Source organism: Bombina bombina, chromosome 2 (genome assembly GCF_027579735.1).
Source record: "Bombina bombina isolate aBomBom1 chromosome 2, aBomBom1.pri, whole genome shotgun sequence".
NCBI lineage: Eukaryota > Metazoa > Chordata > Amphibia > Anura > Bombinatoridae > Bombina > Bombina bombina.
Window position 1 is genome coordinate 985,661,704 of NC_069500.1, and position 20,286 is coordinate 985,681,989.

General features: G+C 38.1%; 1 protein-coding gene across 2 annotated transcripts in view; it reads left to right on the top strand.

Moving 5' to 3' along the window:
• GSTCD (glutathione S-transferase C-terminal domain containing) overlaps positions 1–20,286 on the top strand; it is a 517,648-nt gene that overhangs the window by 339,802 nt on the left and 157,560 nt on the right. The gene's annotated exons all lie outside the window — the stretch shown is intronic.

A 20,286-nucleotide genomic window follows, 5' to 3' on the forward strand; every position in this document is an offset into this window, starting at 1 on the left:
TTTACATTATAGAGTTTACATGTCAGTAAATATACGACATATGTGGTATTACAGTTAATGTAATTCCTTATTTTAAAACATCTCTTCTTTCATGTAATTAGCAAGAGTCCATGAGCTAGTGATGTATGGGATATACATTCCTACCAGGAGGGGCAAAGTTTCCCAAACCTTAAAATGCCTATAAATACACCCCTCACCACACCCACAATTCAGTTTTACAAACTTTGCCTCCCGTGGAGGTGGTGAAGTAAGTTTGTGCTAGATTCTTCGTTGATATGCGCTTCGCAGCAGGCTGGAGCCCGGTTTTCCTTTCAGAGTGCAGTGAATGTCAGAGGGATGTGAAGAGAGTATTGCCTATTTGAATACCATGGTCTCCTTCTACGGGATCTATTTCATAGGTTCTCTGTTATCGGTCGTAGAGATTCATCTCTTACCTCCCTTTTCAGATCGACGATATACTCTTATGTACCATTACCTCTACTGATTCTCGTTTCAGTACTGGTTTGGCTATCTACTATATGTAGATGAGTGTCCTGGGGTAAGTAAAATCTTATTTCTTTCATGTAATTAGCAAGAGTCCATGAGCTAGTGACGTATGGGATATACATTCCTACCAGGAGGGGCAAAGTTTCCCAAACCTCAAAATGCCTATAAATACACCCCTCACCACACCCACAAATCAGTTTTTACAAATTTTGCCTCCTATGGAGGTGGTGAAGTAATTTTGTGCTAGATTCTACGTTGATATGCGCTCCGCAGCAGGTTGGAGCCCGGTTTTCCTCTCAGCGTGCAGTGAATGTCAGAGGGATGTGAGGAGAGTATTGCCTATTTGAATGCAGTGATCTCCTTCTACGGGGTCTATTTCATAGGTTCTCTGTTATCGGTCGTAGAGATTCATCTCTTACCTCCCTTTTCAGATAGACAATATACTCTTATTTATATACCATTACCTCTGCTGATTTTCGTTTCAGTACTGGTTTGGCTTTCTACTACATGTAGATGAGTGTCCTGGGGTAAGTAAGTCTTATTTTCTGTGACACTCTAAGCTATGGTTGGGCACTTTTATATAAAGTTCTAAATATATGTATTCAAACATTTATTTGCCTTGACTCAGGATGTTCAACGTTCCTTATTTCAGACAGTCAGTTTCATATTTGGGATAATGCATTTGAATAAATAATTTTTTCTTACCTTATCAATTTGACTTTTCCCTGTGGGCTGTTAGGCTCGCGGGGGCTGAAAATGCTTCATTTTATTGCGTCATTCTTGGCGTGGACTTTTTTGGCGCAAAATTTTTTTTCTGTTTCCGGCGTCATACGTGTCGCCGGAAGTTGCGTCATTTTTTGACTTTTTTTGCGCCAAAGGTGTCGGCGTTCCGGATGTGGCATCATTTTGGCGCCAAAAGCATTTAGGCGCCAAATAATGTGGGCGTCTTTTTTGGCGCTAAAAAAATATGGGCGTCACTATTGTCTCCACATTATTTAAGTCTCATTATTTTATGCTTCTGGTTGCTAGAAGCTTGTTCTATGGCATTTTTTTCCCATTCCTGAAACTGTCATTTAAGGAATTTGATCAATTTTGCTTTATATGTTGTTTTTTTCTATTACATATTGCAAGATGTCCCACGTTGAAGCTGAGTCAGAAGATACTTCTGGAAAATCCCTGCCTGGTGCTGGAGCTACCAAAGCTAAGTGTATCTGCTGTAAACTTTTGGTATCTGTTCCTCCAGCTGTTGTTTGTACTGTTTGTCATGACAAACTTGCTAATGCAGATAATATTTCCTTTAGTACTGTTACATTACCTGTTGCCGTTCCGTCAACATCTAATACTCAGAGTGTTCCTGATAACATAAGAGATTTTGTTTCTAAATCCATTAAGAAGGCTATGTCTTTTATTCCTCCTTCTAGTAAACGTAAAAAGTCTTTTAAAACTTCTCATTTTTCAGATGAATTTTTAAATGAACATCATCATTCTGATACTGATATTGGTTCTTCTGATTCAGAGGATTCTGTCTCAGAGGTTGATGCTGATAAATCTTCATATTTATTTAAAATGGAATTATCAATTTGAGGATTCTAGTCCTCTTGATACTAAATCTAAACGTTTAGATAAGGTTTTTAAATCTCCTGTAGTTATTCCAGAAGTTTTTCCTGTCCCTGGTGCTATTTCTGAAGTAATTTCCAGGGAATGGAATAATTTGGGTAATTCTTTTACTCCTTCTAAACGTTTTAAGCAATTATATCCTGTGCCATCTGACAGATTAGAATTTTGGGACAAAATCCCTAAGGTTGATGGGGCTGTCTCTACTCTTGCTAAGCGTACTACTATTCCTACGGCAGATGGTACTTCCTTTAAGGATCCTTTAGATAGGAAAATTGAATCCTTTCTAAGAAAAGCTTACTTGTGTTCAGGTAATCTTCTTAGACCTGCTATATCTTTAGCGGATGTTGCTGCAGCTTCAACCTTTTGGTTAGAAGCTTTAGCGCAACAAGTGACAGATCATAATTCTCATAGCATTATTATTCTTCTACAACATGCTAATAATTTTATTTGTGATGCCATCTTTGATATCATTAGAGTTGATGTCAGGTATATGTCTCTAGCTATTTTAGCTAGAAGAGCTTTATGGCTTAAAACTTGGAATGCTGATATGTCTTCTAAGTCTACTCTGCTTTCCCTTTTCTTTCCAGGGTAATAAATTATTTGGTTCTCAGTTGGATTCTATTATCTCAACTGTTACTGGAGGGAAAGGAACTTTTTTACCACAGGATAAAAAATCTAAAGGTAAATTTAGGTCTAATAATCGTTTTCGTTCCTTTTGTCACAACAAGGAACAAAAGCCTGATCCTTCATCCTCAGGAGCGGTATCAGTTTGGAAACCATCTCCAGTCTGGAATAAATCCAAGCCTTTTAGAAAACCAAAGCCAGCTCCCAAGTCCACATGAAGGTGCGGCCCTCATTCCAGCTCAGCTGGTAGGGGGCAGATTACGTTTTTTCAAAGAAATTTGGTTCAATTCCGTTCACAATCTCTGGATTCAGAACATTGTTTCAAAAGGGTACAGAATTGGCTTCAAGATAAGGCCTCCTGCAAAGAGATTTTTTCTTTCCCGTGTCCCAGTAAACCTAGCGAAGGCTCAAGCATTTCTGAAATGTGTTTCAGATCTAGAGTTGGCTGGAGTAATTATACCAGTTCCAGTTCTGGAACAGGGGCTGGGGTTTTATTCAAATCTCTTCATTGTACCAAAGAAGGAGAATTCCTTCAGACCAGTTCTGGATCTAAAAATATTGAATCGTTATGTAAGGATACCAACATTCAAAATGGTAACTGTAAGGACTATCCTGCCTTTTGTTCAGCAAGAGCATTATATGTCCACAATAGATTTACAGGATGCATATCTGCATATTCCGATTCATCCAGATCACTATCAGTTTCTGAGATTCTCTTTCCTAGACAAGCATTACCAGTTTGTGGCTCTGCCGTTTTGCCTAGTAACAGCTCCAAGAATTTTTACAAAGGTTCTCGGTGCCCTTCTGTCTGTAATCAGAGAACAGGGTATTGTGGTATTTCCTTATTTGGACGATATCTTGGTACTTGCTCAGTCTTCACATTTAGCAGAATCTCATACGAATCGACTTGTGTTGTTTCTTCAAGATCATGGTTGGAGGATCAATTTACCAAAAAGTTCATTGATTCCTCAGACAAGGGTAACCTTTTTAGGTTTTCAGATAGATTCAGTGTCCATGACTCTGTCTTTGACAAACAAGAGACGTCTAAAGTTGATATCAGCTTGTCGAAACCTTCAGTCACAATCATTCCCTTCGGTAGCTTTATGCATGGAAATTCTAGGTCTTATGACTGCAGCATCGGACGCGATCCCCTTTGCTCGTTTTCACATGCGACCTCTTCAGCTCTGTATGCTGAACCAGTGGTGCAGGGATTACACAAAGATATCTCAATTAATATCTTTAACACCGATTGTACGACACTCTCTGATGTGGTGGACAGATCACCATCGTTTAGTTCAGGGGGCTTCTTTTGTTCTTCCGACCTGGACTGTAATTTCAACAGATGCAAGTCTGACAGGTTGGGGAGCTGTTTGGGGGTCTCTGACAGCACAAGGGGTTTGGGAATCTCAGGAGGTGAGATTACCGATCAATATTTTGGAACTCCGTGCAATTTTCAGAGCTCTTCAGTCATGGCCTCTTCTAAAGAGAGAATCGTTCATTTGTTTTCAGACAGACAATGTCACAACTGTGGCATACATCAATCATCAAGGAGGGACTCACAGTCCTCTGGCTATGAAGGAAGTATCTCGAATTCTGGTATGGGCGGAATCCAGCTCCTGTCTAGTTTCTGCGGTTCATATCCCAGGTATAGACAATTGGGAAGCGGATTATCTCAGCCGCCAAACGTTACATCCGGGCGAATGGTCTCTTCACCCAGAGGTATTTCTTCAGATTGTTCAAATGTGGGGACTTCCAGAAATAGATCTGATGGCCTCTTATCTAAACAAGAAACTTCCCAGGTATGTGTCCAGATCCAGGGATCCTCAAGCGGAAGTATTGGATGCATTGTCACTTCCTTGGAAGTATCATCCTGCCTATATCTTTCTGCCTCTAGTTCTTCTTCCAAGAGTAATCTCCAAGATTCTGAAGGAATGCTCGTTTGTTCTGCTGGTAGCTCCAGCATGGCCTCACAGGGCCTCTTGCCAACCGTGGACTCTTCCGTTAAGACCAGACCTTTTGTCGCAAGGTCCTTTTTTCCATCAGGATCTCAAATCCTTAAATTTAAAGGTATGGAGATTGAACGCTTGATTCTTAGTCAAAGAGGTTTCTCTGACTCTGTGATTAATACTATGTTACAGGCTCGTAAATCTGTATCTAGGGAGATATATTATAGAGTCTGGAAGACTTATATTTCTTGGTGTCTTTCTCATCATTTTTCCTGGCATTCTTTTAGAATTCCGAGAATTTTACAATTTCTTCAGGATGGTTTGGATAAAGGTTTGTCTGCAAGTTCCTTGAAAGGACAAATCTCTGCTCTTTCTGTTCTTTTTCACAGAAAGATTGCTAATCTTCCTGATATTCATTGTTTTGTACAAGCTTTGGTTCGTATAAAACCTGTCATTAAGTCAATTTCTCCTCCTTGGAGTTTGAATTTGGTTCTGGGGGCTCTTCAAGCTCCTCCGTTTGAACCTATGCATTCGTTGGACATCAAATTACTTTCTTGGAAAGTTTTGTTCCTTTTGGCTATCTCTTCTGCCAGACGAGTTTCTGAATTATCTGCTCTTTCTTGTGAGTCTCCTTTTCTGATTTTTCATCAGGATAAGGCGGTGTTGCGAACTTCTTTTAAATTTTTACCTAAGGTTGTGAATTCTAGCAACATTAGTAGAGAAATTGTGGTTCCTTCATTGTGTCCTAATCCGAAGAATTCTAAGGAGAGATCATTGCATTCTTTGGATGTTGTTAGAGCTTTGAAATATTATGTTGAAGCTACTAAGAATTTCCGAAAGACTTCTAGTCTATTTGTTATCTTTTCCGGTTCTAGGAAAGGTCAGAAGGCCTCTGCCATTTCTTTGGCATCTTGGTTGAAATCTTTAATTCACCATGCTTATGTCGAGTCGGGTAAAACTCCGCCTCAAAGGATTACAGCTCATTCTACTAGGTCAGTTTCTACTTCCTGGGCGTTTAGGAATGAAGCTTCGGTTGATCAGATTTGCAAAGCAGCAACTTGGTCTTCTTTGCATACTTTTACTAAATTCTACCATTTTGATGTGTTTTCTTCTGAAGCTGTTTTTGGTAGAAAAGTACTTCAGGCAGCTGTTTCAGTTTGAATCTTCTGCTTATATTTTAAACTTTATTTTGGGTGTGGATTATTTTTCAGCGGAATTGGCTGTCTTTATTTTATCCCTCCCTCTCTAGTGACTCTTGCGTGGAAAGATCCACATCTTGGGTAGTCATTATCCCATACGTCACTAGCTCATGGACTCTTGCTAATTACATGAAAGAAAACATAATTTATGTAAGAACTTACCTGATAAATTCATTTCTTTCATATTAGCAAGAGTCCATGAGGCCCACCCTTTTTTGTTGTGGTTATGATTTTTTTGTATAAAGCACAATTATTCCAATTCCTTATTTTTTATGCTTTCGCACTTTTTTCTTATCACCCCACTTCTTGGCTATTCGTTAAACTGATTTGTGGGTGTGGTGAGGGGTGTATTTATAGGCATTTTGAGGTTTGGGAAACTTTGCCCCTCCTGGTAGGAATGTATATCCCATACGTCACTAGCTCATGGACTCTTGCTAATATGAAAGAAATGAATTTATCAGGTAAGTTCTTACATAAATTATGTTTTTTTGTGACACTCTAAGCTATGGTTGGGCACTTTATATATAAAGTTCTAAATATATGTATTTAAACTTATATTTGCCATGATTCAGGATAATCAGTATTCCTTTATAATTCAGACTGTCAGTTTCATTATTTGGGATAATGCATTTTAATTCAATTTATTTTTCATTACCTTGAAAATTCTCAATTGGCCATTTTCCCTGCGTGCTGTTAGTCTCGCGGGGCAGAAAATGTTGCTTTTTATTGCGTAATTTTTGGCGCAAACATTTTTGTCATTTCCGGCGCCGTAGTTGACGCCGGAAGTTGTATTCTGTAAACGTCATTTTTTGACGCATGTGTATTCAGACATTTTTTTCCCGCCAAAAAATGTGGGCGTCGGTTTCGGCATCAGAGGATGTGGCGTCATACTTGGCGCCAAAGAATATGGGCGTTGTATTTAGCGCCAATAATGTGTGCGTCATTTTTGGCGCCAAAAAATGTGGTTATTTAAATCTCACTTTTTTATTGCTTCAGGTTTTTAGAAGCTTATTATTTTGCATTTCTTTTCCCATTCCTGAAACTGTCATTTAAGGAATTTGATAATTTTGCTTTAAAGATTGTTTTTTTCTATTACATATTGCAAGATTTTTCTGTTCCTGTTTCAAAATCGTTCTAAGGGATTCCCTTTGACTGAGCTTCAGTCCTACCAAAGCTAAGTTAATTTATTTTAAAAATGTTATGAATGTTTTTCTTTAGCTATGGTTTGTAATAAGTTATCATGATAAACTTTTACATGCAGAATCCGTTATGCTTTATATATTTGCTATTCTTTTTACATCTTATGTTCAAGAATTACGTAGAAGATTTATAAGAATATTTTTCTGATTCTAGTTTAAAGGCTTTGTCTGACATCGTGCCTTCTAATAAAAATTTTTAGGTCTTTTTCAAACTTCTTTTTTAATTATTGCAGTTTCAAATGACCAACTACATAATGATTTATCCCTCTCTGATGATGTTTTTCTGATTTCAGAATTTTCTTCATCAGATATTGACACTATCAAATCCACTTTTTTATTTTTAAAGTACATTTGTTCTTTGTTGAAAAGGTGTTGATTATTTTGGATATTAAGGTAATTAGTTCTTTCCAGACTAACTAACATTTTATTTCTGCTTATTTATTCTTCTGTATTGCAGAGGTTTTTTTCCAGTTCATCATACTAGGGAATGGAATAGGCTGGGAATTTTCTTTTATTCCTTCTTTGAAGGATTTAAATTATATTCTTTGCCGGCAATTCATTTCAATTTTGATGGTTCTCCAATTTAATGCTAATTATGCTATTGTTTCTATAGCAAAATAGTATTTATGTTTCCTTTAGATGGTTGTATCCTATTTAAGGAAAATTATTTTTCACCTGTGATTTATTTGAATGATGTTGCAATTGCTTCATTTATTCTGTTTACTTTAAATTCAAGTATCAGATTATGTTTTATTTAGCATTGTTAAGGGACAAAGTCTTCTGCTCATTTGAGGTTCAGACTGGGTGCTGTTGCATTTGTCTTGTTGTCTTGCATTTGTTTATGCAAGTCTAGTGTTGACTGGTCCTTTAACTGGATTAACATGCTAATGATTTCATTTGTATCTTCATTTTATTGAATATTTTCACAAATGAGGTTTAATCTTTGTCTTTAGCTGTTTTTAGCTAGAAGAATTTTGTGATTTCTAAAAATCCTTATTTCTTTTTTCCAAGATAATCAATTATTTGATTCATTTCTTAACTGTTACTCTGGGCTTCAAGATTGAGTTCTAAGAATAAAACTTTGAGCTTATTTTAGTTCGGTTGTTCTTACTCAGGAACAAAATTCTAAATTCTTATCCAAGTAACATGTTTTTAATTGGAAGTTTTTTGGTTCTATTCGGTCCAAATTTCTTAGATTTTGGTGTAGAATAAAATTTAGAGTTAAACCGTCTATGAGAAGTCTTTTTCTCTCTTTTATATTCCAGCTATTCCAGTAAGGCTAACATTTCTCCAACATTGGTGTGTCCTGTCCACGGCGTCATCCATAACTTGTGGGAATATTCTCTTCCCCAACAGGAAATGGCAAAGAGCACAGCAAAAGCTGTCCATATAGTCCCTCCTAGGCTCCGCCCACCCCAGTCATTCTCTTTGCCGCTGAACAAGCAGCATCTCCACGGAGATGGTGAAGAGTATGTGGTGATTAGTTGTAGTTTTTTATTCTACTATCAAGAGTTTGTTATTTTAAAATAGTGCTGGTATGTACTATTTACTCTGAAACAGAAAAAGATGAAGAGTTCTGTTTGTGAGAGGAATATGATTTTAGCAGCATTAACTAAAATCGTTTGCTGTTTCCACATAGGACTGTTGAGATGAGATAACTTCAGTTGGGGGAAACAGTTGGCAGACTTTTCTGCTTAAGGTATGACTAGCCATATTTCTAACAAGACTGTGTAATGCTGGAAGGCTGTCATTTCCCCTCATGGGGACCGGTAAGCCATTTTCTTATTCTCAAACAGAATAAAGGGCTTAATATGGGCTATAAAACTGGTAGACACTTTTATGGGCTAGATCGATTGCTTTATTTGGGCATTTTATACAGCTTTATGTTGAAATTCATACTTTATAAACTTTGGGGAACGTTTTTTTACGTCAGGCACTGGTTTAGACACCTTCCCAGTCAGGAAGGGCCTTCTCTGTAGTAGGCAGAACCGCATTTTCGCGCCATTACTGCGCAGTTACTTTTGAGAGCAGGACATGCAGCTGCATGTGTGTGGGTCTGAAAGTAGTTGAAAAGGTTCCTAGAAGGCTTCATTTGGTATCGTATACCCCCCTGGGTTTGGTAAAGTCGCAGCAAAACTGTAACCGGCTCCGGTTTCCTCATTTTAAGGGTTAAAGGTCTGAAATTTGGGGTGCAATGCTTTGAATGCTTTAAGACACTGTGGTGAAAATTTGGTTAAATTTGAACAATTCCTTCATAGTTTTTCACATATTCAGTAATAAAGTGTGCCCTGTTTAAAATTTAAAGAGACAGTAACGGTTTTGTTTTAAAACGGTTTTTGTACTTTATTGACAAGTTTAAGCCTGTTTAACATGTCTGTGCCTTCAGATAAACTATGTTCTGTATGTATGGAAGCCAATGTGTCTCCCCCTTCAAAATTGTGTGATAATTGTGCCATAGCGTCCAAACAAAGTAAGGACAGTACTGCCACAGATAATAAAGTTGCCCAAGATGATTCATCAGATGAAGGGAGTAGACATAGTTCTACATCATCTCCTTCTGTGTCTACACCAGTTTTGCCCACGCAGGAGACCCCTAGTACTTCTAGCGCGCCAATGCTTGTTACTATGCAACAATTGACGGCAGTAATTGATAACTCCATAGCAAATATTTTATCCAAAATGCCTGCATTTCAGAGAAAGCGCGATTGCTCTGTTTTAAACACTGTAGAGCAGGAGGGCGCTGATGATAATTGCTCTGTCATACCCTCACACCAATCTGAAGTGGCCATGAGGGAGGTTTTGTCAGATGGGGAAATTTCTGATTCAGGTAGAATTTCTCAACAGGCAGAACCTGATGTTGTGACATTTAAATTTAAATTAGAGCATCTCCGCGCACTGCTTAAGGAGGTGCTATCTACTCTGGATGATTGTGACAACCTGGTCATTCCAGAAAAATTGTGCAAGATGGACAAGTTCCTAGAGGTTCCGGTGCACCCCGACGCTTTTCCTATACCCAAGCGGGTGGCGGACATAGTCAATAAGGAGTGGGAGAAGCCCGGCATACTTTTTTTCCCCCCTCCTATATTTAAGAAATTATTTCCTATGGTTGACCCTAGAAAGGACTTATGGCAGACAGTCCCTAAGGTCGAGGGGGCAGTTTTTACACTAGCCAAGCGCACTACTATTCCTATCGAGGATAATTGCGCTTTTAAAGATAAAAAATTGGAGGGTTTGCTTAAAAAGATTTTTGTACAGCAAGGTTACCTCCTGCAACCTATTTCATGCATTATTCCTGTCACTACAGCAGCGTGGTTCTGGTTCGAGGAACTAGAAAAGTCGCTCAGTAGAGAGACTCCGTATGAGGAGGTTATGGACAGAATTCACGCACTTAAGTTAGCTAATTCCTTTATTTTAGATGCCGCTTTGCAGTTAGCAAGATTAGCGGCGAAAAATTCAGGGTTTGCAATTGTGGCGCGCAGAGCGCTCTGGCTAAAGTCTTGGTCAGCGGATGTATCTTCCAAGACAAAATTGCTTAATATCCCTTTCAAGGGTAAAACCCTTTTTGGGCCAGAATTGAAAGAGATTATCTCAGACATCACTGGGGGTAAGGGCCACACCTTTCCACAAGATAGGCCTTTCAAGGCCAAGAATAAGTCTAATTTTCGTTCCTTTCGCAATTTCAGGAACGGACCGGCCTCCAACTCTGCAGCCTCTAGACAAGAGGGTAATGCTTCACAAACCAAACCAGCTTGGAAACCGATGCAAGGCTGGAACAAGGGTAAGCAGGCCAAGAAGCCTGCTGCTGCTACCAAAACAGCATGAAGGAGTAGCCCCCGATCCGGGACCGGATCTAGTAGGGTGCAGACTCTCTCTCTTTGCTCAGGCTTGGGCAAGAGATGTTCAGGACCCCTGGGCACTAGAAATAGTTTCTCAGGGTTATCTTCTGGAATTCAAGGAACTACCCCCAAGGGGAAGGTTCCACATGTCTCACTTATCTTCAAACCAAATAAAGAGACAGGCATTCTTACATTGTGTAGAAGACCTGTTAAAAATGGGAGTGATACACCCAGTTCCAACCGTGGAACAAGGAATGGGTTTTTACTCAAATCTGTTTGTAGTTCCCAAAAAAGAGGGAACTTTCAGACCAATTCTGGATTTAAAGATCCTAAACAAATTTCTCAGAGTGCCATCGTTCAAAATGGAAACTATTCGAACGATTTTACCTACAATCCAGGAGGGTCAATTTATGACTACCGTGGATCTAAAGGATGCGTATCTACATATTCCTATCCACAAAGATCATCATCAGTTCCTAAGGTTCGCCTTTCTGGACAAACATTACCAGTTTGTGGCTCTCCCATTCGGGCTAGCCACTGCTCCAAGGATTTTCACAAAGGTACTCGGGTCCCTTCTAGCGGTTCTAAGACCAAGGGGCATTGCAGTGGCACCTTACTTGGACGACATTCTGATACAAGCGTCGTCTCTTTCAAAGGCAAAGGCTCACACAGACATCGTTCTGGCCTTTCTCAGATCTCACGGATGGAAAGTTCCCTGTCTCCGTCGACAAGAGTTCCTTTCTTGGGGACAATAATAGATTCTTTAGAAATGAAGATTTTCCTGACAGATGTCAGAAAGTCAAAACTTCTAAACGCTTGTCAAGTTCTTCACTCTGTTCCACGACCTTCCATAGCTCAGTGCATGGAAGAAGTAGGGTTGATGGTTGCAGCAATGGACATAGTTCCTTTTGCGCGAATTCATCTAAGACCATTACAACTGTGCATGCTGAAACAGTGGAATGGGGACTATACAGACTATACTTGTCTCCAGTGATTCAAGTAGATCAGAAGACCAGAGACTCACTCCGTTGGTGGTTAACCCAGGATCACCTGTCCCAGGGAATGAGCTTCCGCAGATCAGAGTGGGTCATCGTCACGACCGACGCCAGTCTAGTGGGCTGGGGCGCAGTCTGGGACTCCCTGAAAGCTCAGGGGCTATGGTCTCGGGAAGAGTCTCTTCTCCCGATAAACGTTCTGGAACTGAGAGCGATATTCAATACTCTCAGGGCTTGGCCTCAACTAACAAAGTGAGTGCAAAAATATAGCGCTAATAGCTAAAGTAGATCTAGGCCACTCTAAGACAATCCCCCCAGGATTGTCACAAGTAAAACAAGATAGAAAGAATAAGAGGGCGCTAAAGCTAAGATCCCACCACACTTAGTCAAAAATAATATAAACAACAGAAGGCAAATTAATAACTTTACTTCCCAAAATTTTTAAAATACAATTTATATAACAATTGGAAATATAGACGAGAATTAATATGTAAAAAGGGACGTCTCCCTTAATAAAAATAAAAATGAATTGGAATACCACCTTTAAAAAGATAAAAAATATATACTGGAGCTTAATAAATTATGTTCATATATTCGATGAGCGTTAGTTATCCAGCGTGATTGGCTACACTTTAGTGAGTAGCTACTCTTTTGAAACAATGTTCCTTATATGAGCTGATCAAGGAAAAACGTGTTACTGTCCATCAAATGGTTATAACATAGAGAAATTATATTGTTATTCCTTGTGTGACTCCCTATGATGTGGTCCAAATAGTCATAATACACACCTTAGGGTAAAGATAATTGATACGATCTTAATAGACTCACACTGTCCGATATATGTCCAGGTAAGCGGTATCCTCCAATGCAATACTGCTCTGTTTACTTGCGTGGGCTGAACCCGGTCAGCGTGTATGGAAACTGCTTGTCACTCCGATTTCTTGTGTGCTTGGTTTTCGATTCCAAAGGCAAGAGGTGAAATCCGCAGGCCCGCACTTAGCGTGGAACACGCGCGGGTTGGATATTCTTGAACTAGGTACCTAGATAAGAGATAAAATAGAGTCCTTTGCAGGGAACAACTGGAAATCAATCTACGCGTTTCGCCCGTTAACAGGGCTTTTTCAAGATGCCGGTGTGTTCCCGGGACAGGGTTTAAATATTCATCGGAGTGTGCTGATTGGTGTGATGCTTCCCAATAAAAGGTGGAATTTGATCCAAATTCCTAATAGTTTTTCTTAAGGTGGTATGTTTAGCTTAGACCAGGAGATCATGTTTGCTTTCCAAAAGATAGTGTTGAGTCTTATATTGGTGTGTTTTTGTTAGATAAAGAGTTTGTTGCGCTCAACATGAACATATAAAAAATATTAAAGATAAAGGTGATAAAACCAGAGGTGGTCTTACATATTGGACATAAAGATTTTTAATTTAAATTATGTGGTATATCAGATTAAACAAGCAATTGATACGTTGATAAAATTAGATAGAGATAATATAATTCATTAATTCTAAAAGATCATTGACTCATATATCATAAATATAAAGGATAGAAAATATAAAGGATAAAAATTAAAAAATAATAATAATAATGGAAAAATCAATTTTGTTTCAGTTTTGTTCAGCACAAATTAATTTCAATTTTGTTTCAGTTTAGTTCAGCACTAATTGGAAAAGGATTTCTTAAATAAATCGGTCCAATCTCATAGGCGAGTTACGATAATAGACTTTTCTAGTGTGTCCCTAAAATATTTCTAAGGATATTGTCGTGAATACATAAAAAAAATTTTTATATCTATTATGTTCAATTTAATTAGTTTAATATTTTTTAATATATCGACTTATAATCATTATTCAATGTGTCAGAAAATTAGGGAAATTTTTTTTAGAAGAGTTTAAATTAGTTCATCTTATATTTTTCTATTTAAAAGACATTAAGAGTTAATTAAATTTTGACTCCTAGAAAGGGGGACAGGTCTATTTCGGAGTTAAGGCCTCGGGGGAAGAGGGTATCGAATTTATAGATTAGTTCAGCTTCTTTTTTTAGTAGCTTACCTTCAAAATTACCCCCTCTCCAGTCACCTCTGACCTTACATATTCCCCAAAATTTTAAATGCTGTAATTTATTTTTATGTATCTCTCTGAAGTGTTTGTATAGGTGAGTGTCTAGATTCCCCTTTTCAATATTACAGAGATGTTCTCTGATCCTGTCACGTAAAAGTCTAGTTGTTTCTCCGATGTAAAATAGATCACATGAACATTTTAAAAGATATATAATGCCCTTATTTGAACATCTTATTGTGTCTTTAATTTTAAAATTTTCATTTGTGCCTGTTATCTGGATGAAACTGATTTTGCTACTATATTTACAAGCCCTACAGGAAATACAGGGGAAAAAACCTTTCAAATTATTCCCTCTAAGATCTTGATCTACCATATTGGAGTTATCTTTTTGTAAAACACTAGGAGCAAGGATTTGTTTTAGGTTTCTGGCTTTTCTAAAGATGATTTTCGGTTTATATGCTAAGAGGTCTCCTATCAAAGGATCTTTTTTGACTATATGCCAGTGTTTTGTGATTATTTTCCGTAATGCTTGATGGTCATCGTTATAGTTTGTTATTAATGCTACATCATATTCATTTTTATTATCTCTTATGTCCAATGTACTTTTCTCTTTATATTGTAAGAGAGAACTTCGTTCAGTAGTCTTAGCTCTCGTCATAGCTTCTTCTAGTTCTTGTTCACTGTAACCTCTTTCATAGAATCTTTGTTGGAGAACATTTACTTGGGTTTCAAAGTCTATAAGCCTTGAACAATTTTTCTTAATTCTAAGGTACTGACCTATGGGTATATTGCCTTTCCATCTCTCATGGTGGCAACTCTTTTTGTGTACGTACCCATTACAGTCTACTTGTTTAAAAAACGTTCTGGTAGCTAGACTACTCTCATCTGCAAATATTTCTAAATCCAGAAAGGAGATGGAAGTGTTGCTGTAATGATAGGTGAATTGGAGACCTTTATCATTATTATTCATTGCTTGGAAGAACAATTTTAGATTTTCCTCAGAACCTTTCCATATAATTAGTATATCGTCTATATACCTCTTAAAGAGCACGAGGTCCGCGCCAAATTCATGTGACCTAAGGAAATTATCCTCCCAGTCTCCCATGAATATATTAGCATAACTTGGCGCGAACCTCGTGCCCATCGCGGTGCCCTCTAATTGAAGATAATATTTTCCATTGAACTCAAAATAATTGTTTTCTAGTATAAATTTTATTCCCTTTAAAATAAACTGTCTAAGATGTATATCTATGTCTTTGTCTAATTCAAGGGTATTTTCGATGGCCTTAAGGCCCTGTTCATGGTCAATAATTGTGTAAAGGGATGTAACATCACTCGTGGCAAGTAGGTAATTATCTTCCCATTTAATTTTTTCTACTAATTGTAATACTTGAGTGGAATCTTTTAGATAGGTTTTTAAGTTTTTGACATACTTCTGAAGAAAAATGTCCACATATCTGGAAAGGTTAGCTGTTATAGAACCTATTCCAGATATGATGGGTCTCCCCGGGGGGTTAATAAGATCTTTATGAATTTTTGGGAGGAAGTAAAAGATGGGGGTTCTGGGAAATTCAGGGTATAGAACGTTTTTTAAACAAGTAGACTGTAATGGGTACGTACACAAAAAGAGTTGCCACCATGAGAGATGGAAAGGCAATATACCCATAGGTCAGTACCTTAGAATTAAGAAAAATTGTTCAAGGCTTATAGACTTTGAAACTCAAGTAAATGTTCTCCAACAAAGATTCTATGAAAGAGGTTACAGTGAACAAGAACTAGAAGGAGCTATGACGAGAGCTAAGACTACTGAACGAAGTTCTCTCTTACAATATAAAGAGAAAAGTACATTGGACATAAGAGATAATAAAAATGAATATGATGTAGCATTAATAACAAACTATAACGATGACCATCAAGCATTACTGAAAATAATCACAAAACACTGGCATATAGTCAAAAAAGATCCTTTGATAGGAGACCTCTTAGCATATAAACGGAAAATCATCTTTAGAAAAGCCAGAAACCTAAAACAAATCCTTGCTCCTAGTGTTTTACAAAAAGATAACTCCAATATGGTAGATCAAGATCTTAGAGGGAATAATTTGAAAGGTTTTTTCCCCTGTATTTCCTGTAGGGCTTGTAAATATAGTAGCAAAATCAGTTTCATCAAGATAACAGGCACAAAGGAAATTTTTAAATTTAAAGACACAATAAGATGTTCAAATAAGGGCATTATATATCTTTTAAAATGTTCATGTGATCTATTTTACATCGGAGAAACAACTAGACTTTTACGTGACAGGATCAGAGAACATCTCTGTAATATTGAAAAGGGGAATCTAGACACTCACCTATACAAACACTTCAGAGAGATACATAAAAATAAATTACAGCATTTAAAATTTTGGGGAATATGTAAGGTCAGAGGTGACTGGAGAGGGGGTAATTTTGAAGGTAAGCTACTAAAAAAAGAAGCTGAACTAATCTATAAATTCGATACCCTCTTCCCCCGAGGCCTTAACTCCGAAATAGACCTGTCCCCCTTTCTAGGAGTCAAAATTTAATTAACTCTTAATGTCTTTTAAATAGAAAAATATAAGATGAACTAATTTAAACTCTTCTAAAAAAATGTTCCCTAATTTTCTGACACATTGAATAATGATTATAAGTCGATATATTAAAAAATATTAAACTAATTAAATTGAACATAATAGATATAAAAAATTTTTTTATGTATTCACGACAATATCCTTAGAAATATTTTAGGGACACACTAGAAAAGTCTATTATCGTAACTTGCCTGTGAGATTGGACCGATTTATTTAAGAAATCCTTTTCCAATTAGTGCTGAACTAAACTGAAACAAAATTGAAATTAATTTGTGCTGAACAAAACTGAAACAAAATTGATTTTTCCATTATTATTATTATTATTATTTTTTAATTTTTATCCTTTATATTTTCTATCCTTTATATTTATGATATATGAGTCAATGATCTTTTAGAATTAATGAATTATATTATCTCTATCTAATTTTATCAACGTATCAATTGCTTGTTTAATCTGATATACCACATAATTTAAATTAAAAATCTTTATGTCCAATATGTAAGACCACCTCTGGTTTTATCACCTTTATCTTTAATATTTTTTATATGTTCATGTTGAGCGCAACAAACTCTTTATCTAACAAAAACACACCAATATAAGACTCAACACTATCTTTTGGAAAGCAAACATGATCTCCTGGTCTAAGCTAAACATACCACCTTAAGAAAAACTATTAGGAATTTGGATCAAATTCCACCTTTTATTGGGAAGCATCACACCAATCAGCACACTCCGATGAATATTTAAACCCTGTCCCGGGAACACACCGGCATCTTGAAAAAGCCCTGTTAACGGGCGAAACGCGTAGATTGATTTCCAGTTGTTCCCTGCAAAGGACTCTATTTTATGTCTTATCTAGGTACCTAGTTCAAGAATATCCAACCCGCGCATGTTCCACGCTAAGTGCGGGCCTGCGGATTTCACCTCTTGCCTTTGGAATCGAAAACCAAGCACACAAGAAATCGGAGTGACAAGCAGTTTCCATACACGCTGACCGGGTTCAGCCCACGCAAGTAAACAGAGCAGTATTGCATTGGAGGATACCGCTTACCTGGACATATATCGGACAGTGTGAGTCTAATAAGATCGTATCAATTATCTTTACCCTAAGGTGTGTATTATGACTATTTGGACCACATCATAGGGAGTCACACAAGGAATAACAATATAATTTCTCTATGTTATAACCATTTGATGGACAGTAACACATTTTTCCTTGATCAGCTCATATAAGGAACATTGTTTCAAAAGAGTAGCTACTCACTAAAGTGTAGCCAATCACGCTGGATAACTAACGCTCATCGAATATATGAACATAATTTATTAAGCTCCAGTATATATTTTTTATCTTTTTAAAGGTGGTATTCCAATTCATTTTTATTTTTATTAAGGGAGACGTCCCTTTTTACATATTAATTCTCGTCTATATTTCCAATTGTTATATAAATTGTATTTTAAAAATTTTGTGAAGTAAAGTTATTAATTTGCCTTCTGTTGTTTATATTATTTTTGACTAAGTGTGGTGGGATCTTAGCTTTAGCGCCCTCTTATTGTTTCTATCTTGCTCAACTAACAAAGGCCAGATTCATAAGATTCCAATCAGACAACATGATGACTGTTGCTTACATCAACCATCAGGGGGGAACAAGGAGTTCCCTGGCGATGAGAGAAGTGACCAAAATCATAAAATGGGCGGAGGATCACTCCTGCCACCTTTCTGCAATCCACATCCCAGGAGTGGAAAACTGGGAGGCGGATTATCTGAGTCGTCAGACATTCCATCCGGGGGAGTGGGAACTCCAGCCGGAGATATTTGCCCAGTTGACTTAATTATGGGGCATTCCAGACATGGATCTGATGGCGTCTCGTCAGAACTTCAAGGTTCCTTGCTACGGGTCCAGATCCAGGGATCCCAAGGCGACTCTAGTGGATGCATTAGTAGCGCCTTGGACCTTCAACCTAGCTTATGTGTTTCCACCGTTTTCTCTCATTCCCAGGCTGATAGCCAGGATCAAGCAGGAGAGGGCCTCGGTGATCTTGATAGCTCCTGCTTGGCCACGCAGGACTTGGTATGCAGACCTGGTGAATATGTCATCGGCTCCACCATGGAAGCTACCTTTGAGACAGGATCTTCTAGTACAAGGTCCATTCGAACATCCAAATCTAGTTTCCCTCCAGCTAACGGCTTGGAAATTGAACGCTTGATTTTATGTAAGCGTGGGTTTTCGGATTCTGTAATAGATACTCTGGTACAAGCCAGAAAACCTGTAACTTGAAAAATTTACCATAAAATATGGAAAAGATATATCTGTTGGTGTGAATCCAAGGGATTCTCATGGAGTAAGATCAAAATTCCTAGGATCCTTTCCTTTCTACAAGAAGGTTTGGATAAGGGATTATCAGCGAGTTCTCTAAAGGGACAGATTTCTGCTTTATCTGTCTTGATACACAAACGACTGGCAGCTGTGCCTGATGTTCAAGCTTTTGTTCAGGCTTTGGTCAGGATCAAGCCTGTTTACAGACCTTTGACTCCTCCCTGGAGTCTGAATTTAGTTCTTTCAGTTCTTCAAGGGGTTCCGTTTGAACCTCTACATTCCATAGATATCAAGATGTTATCTTGGAAAGTTCTGTTTTTGGTTGCTATTTCTTCTGCTAGAAGAGTTTCTGAGTTATCTGCTTTGCAGTGTAATCCGCCCTATCTGGTGTTCCATTCAGATAAGGTTGTTTTGCGTACTAAACCTGGTTTCCTTCCAAAGGTTGTTTCCAACAAGAATATTAACCAGGAAATAGTTGTGCCTTCTTTGTGTCCGAATCCAGTTTCAAAGAAGGAACGTTTGTTACACAATTTAGATGTAGTTCGTGCTTTAAAGTTCTATTTAGAAGCAACAAAGGATTTCAGACAAACGTCTTCTCTGTTTGTCGTTTATTCTGGCAAGAGGAGAGGTCAAAAAGCTACTGCTACCTCTCTTTCCTTTTGGCTGAAAAGCATCATCCGATTGGCTTACGAGACTGCCAGACGGCAGCCTCCTGAACGCATCACAGCTCACTCTACTAGGGCTGTGGCTTCCACATGGGCCTTCAAGAACGAGGCTTCTGTTGATCAGATATGTAAGGCAACGACTTGGTCTTCCCTGCACACTTTTGCCAAATTCTACAAATTTGATACTTTTGCTTCTTCGGAGGCTATTTTTGGGAGAAAGGTTTTGCAAGCCGTGGTGCCTTCTGTTTAGGTAACGTGATTGGCTCCCTCCCTTCATCCGTGTCCTAAAGCTTTGGTATTGGTTCCCACAAGTTATGGATGACGCCGTGGACCGGACACACCAATATTGGAGAAAACAGAATTTATGCTTACCTGATAAATTACTTTCTCCAACGGTGTGTCCGGTCCACGGCCCGCCCTGGTTTTTTAATCAGGTTTGATGAATTTCTTTCTTTAACTACAGTCACCACGGCACCTTATGGTTTCTCCTGTTTTTTCTCCTGTCCGTCGGTCGAATGACTGGGGTGGGCGGAGCCTAGGAGGGACTATATGGACAGCTTTTGCTGTGCTCTTTGCCATTTCCTGTTGGGGAAGAGAATATTCCCACAAGTTATGGATGACGCCGTGGACCGGACACACCGTTGGAGAAAGTAATTTATCAGGTAAGCATAAATTCTGTTTTTCCTATATATTTTGGGTAATGTTGAAGTGCGGCTGATCACCTGTTGGGGCTCAA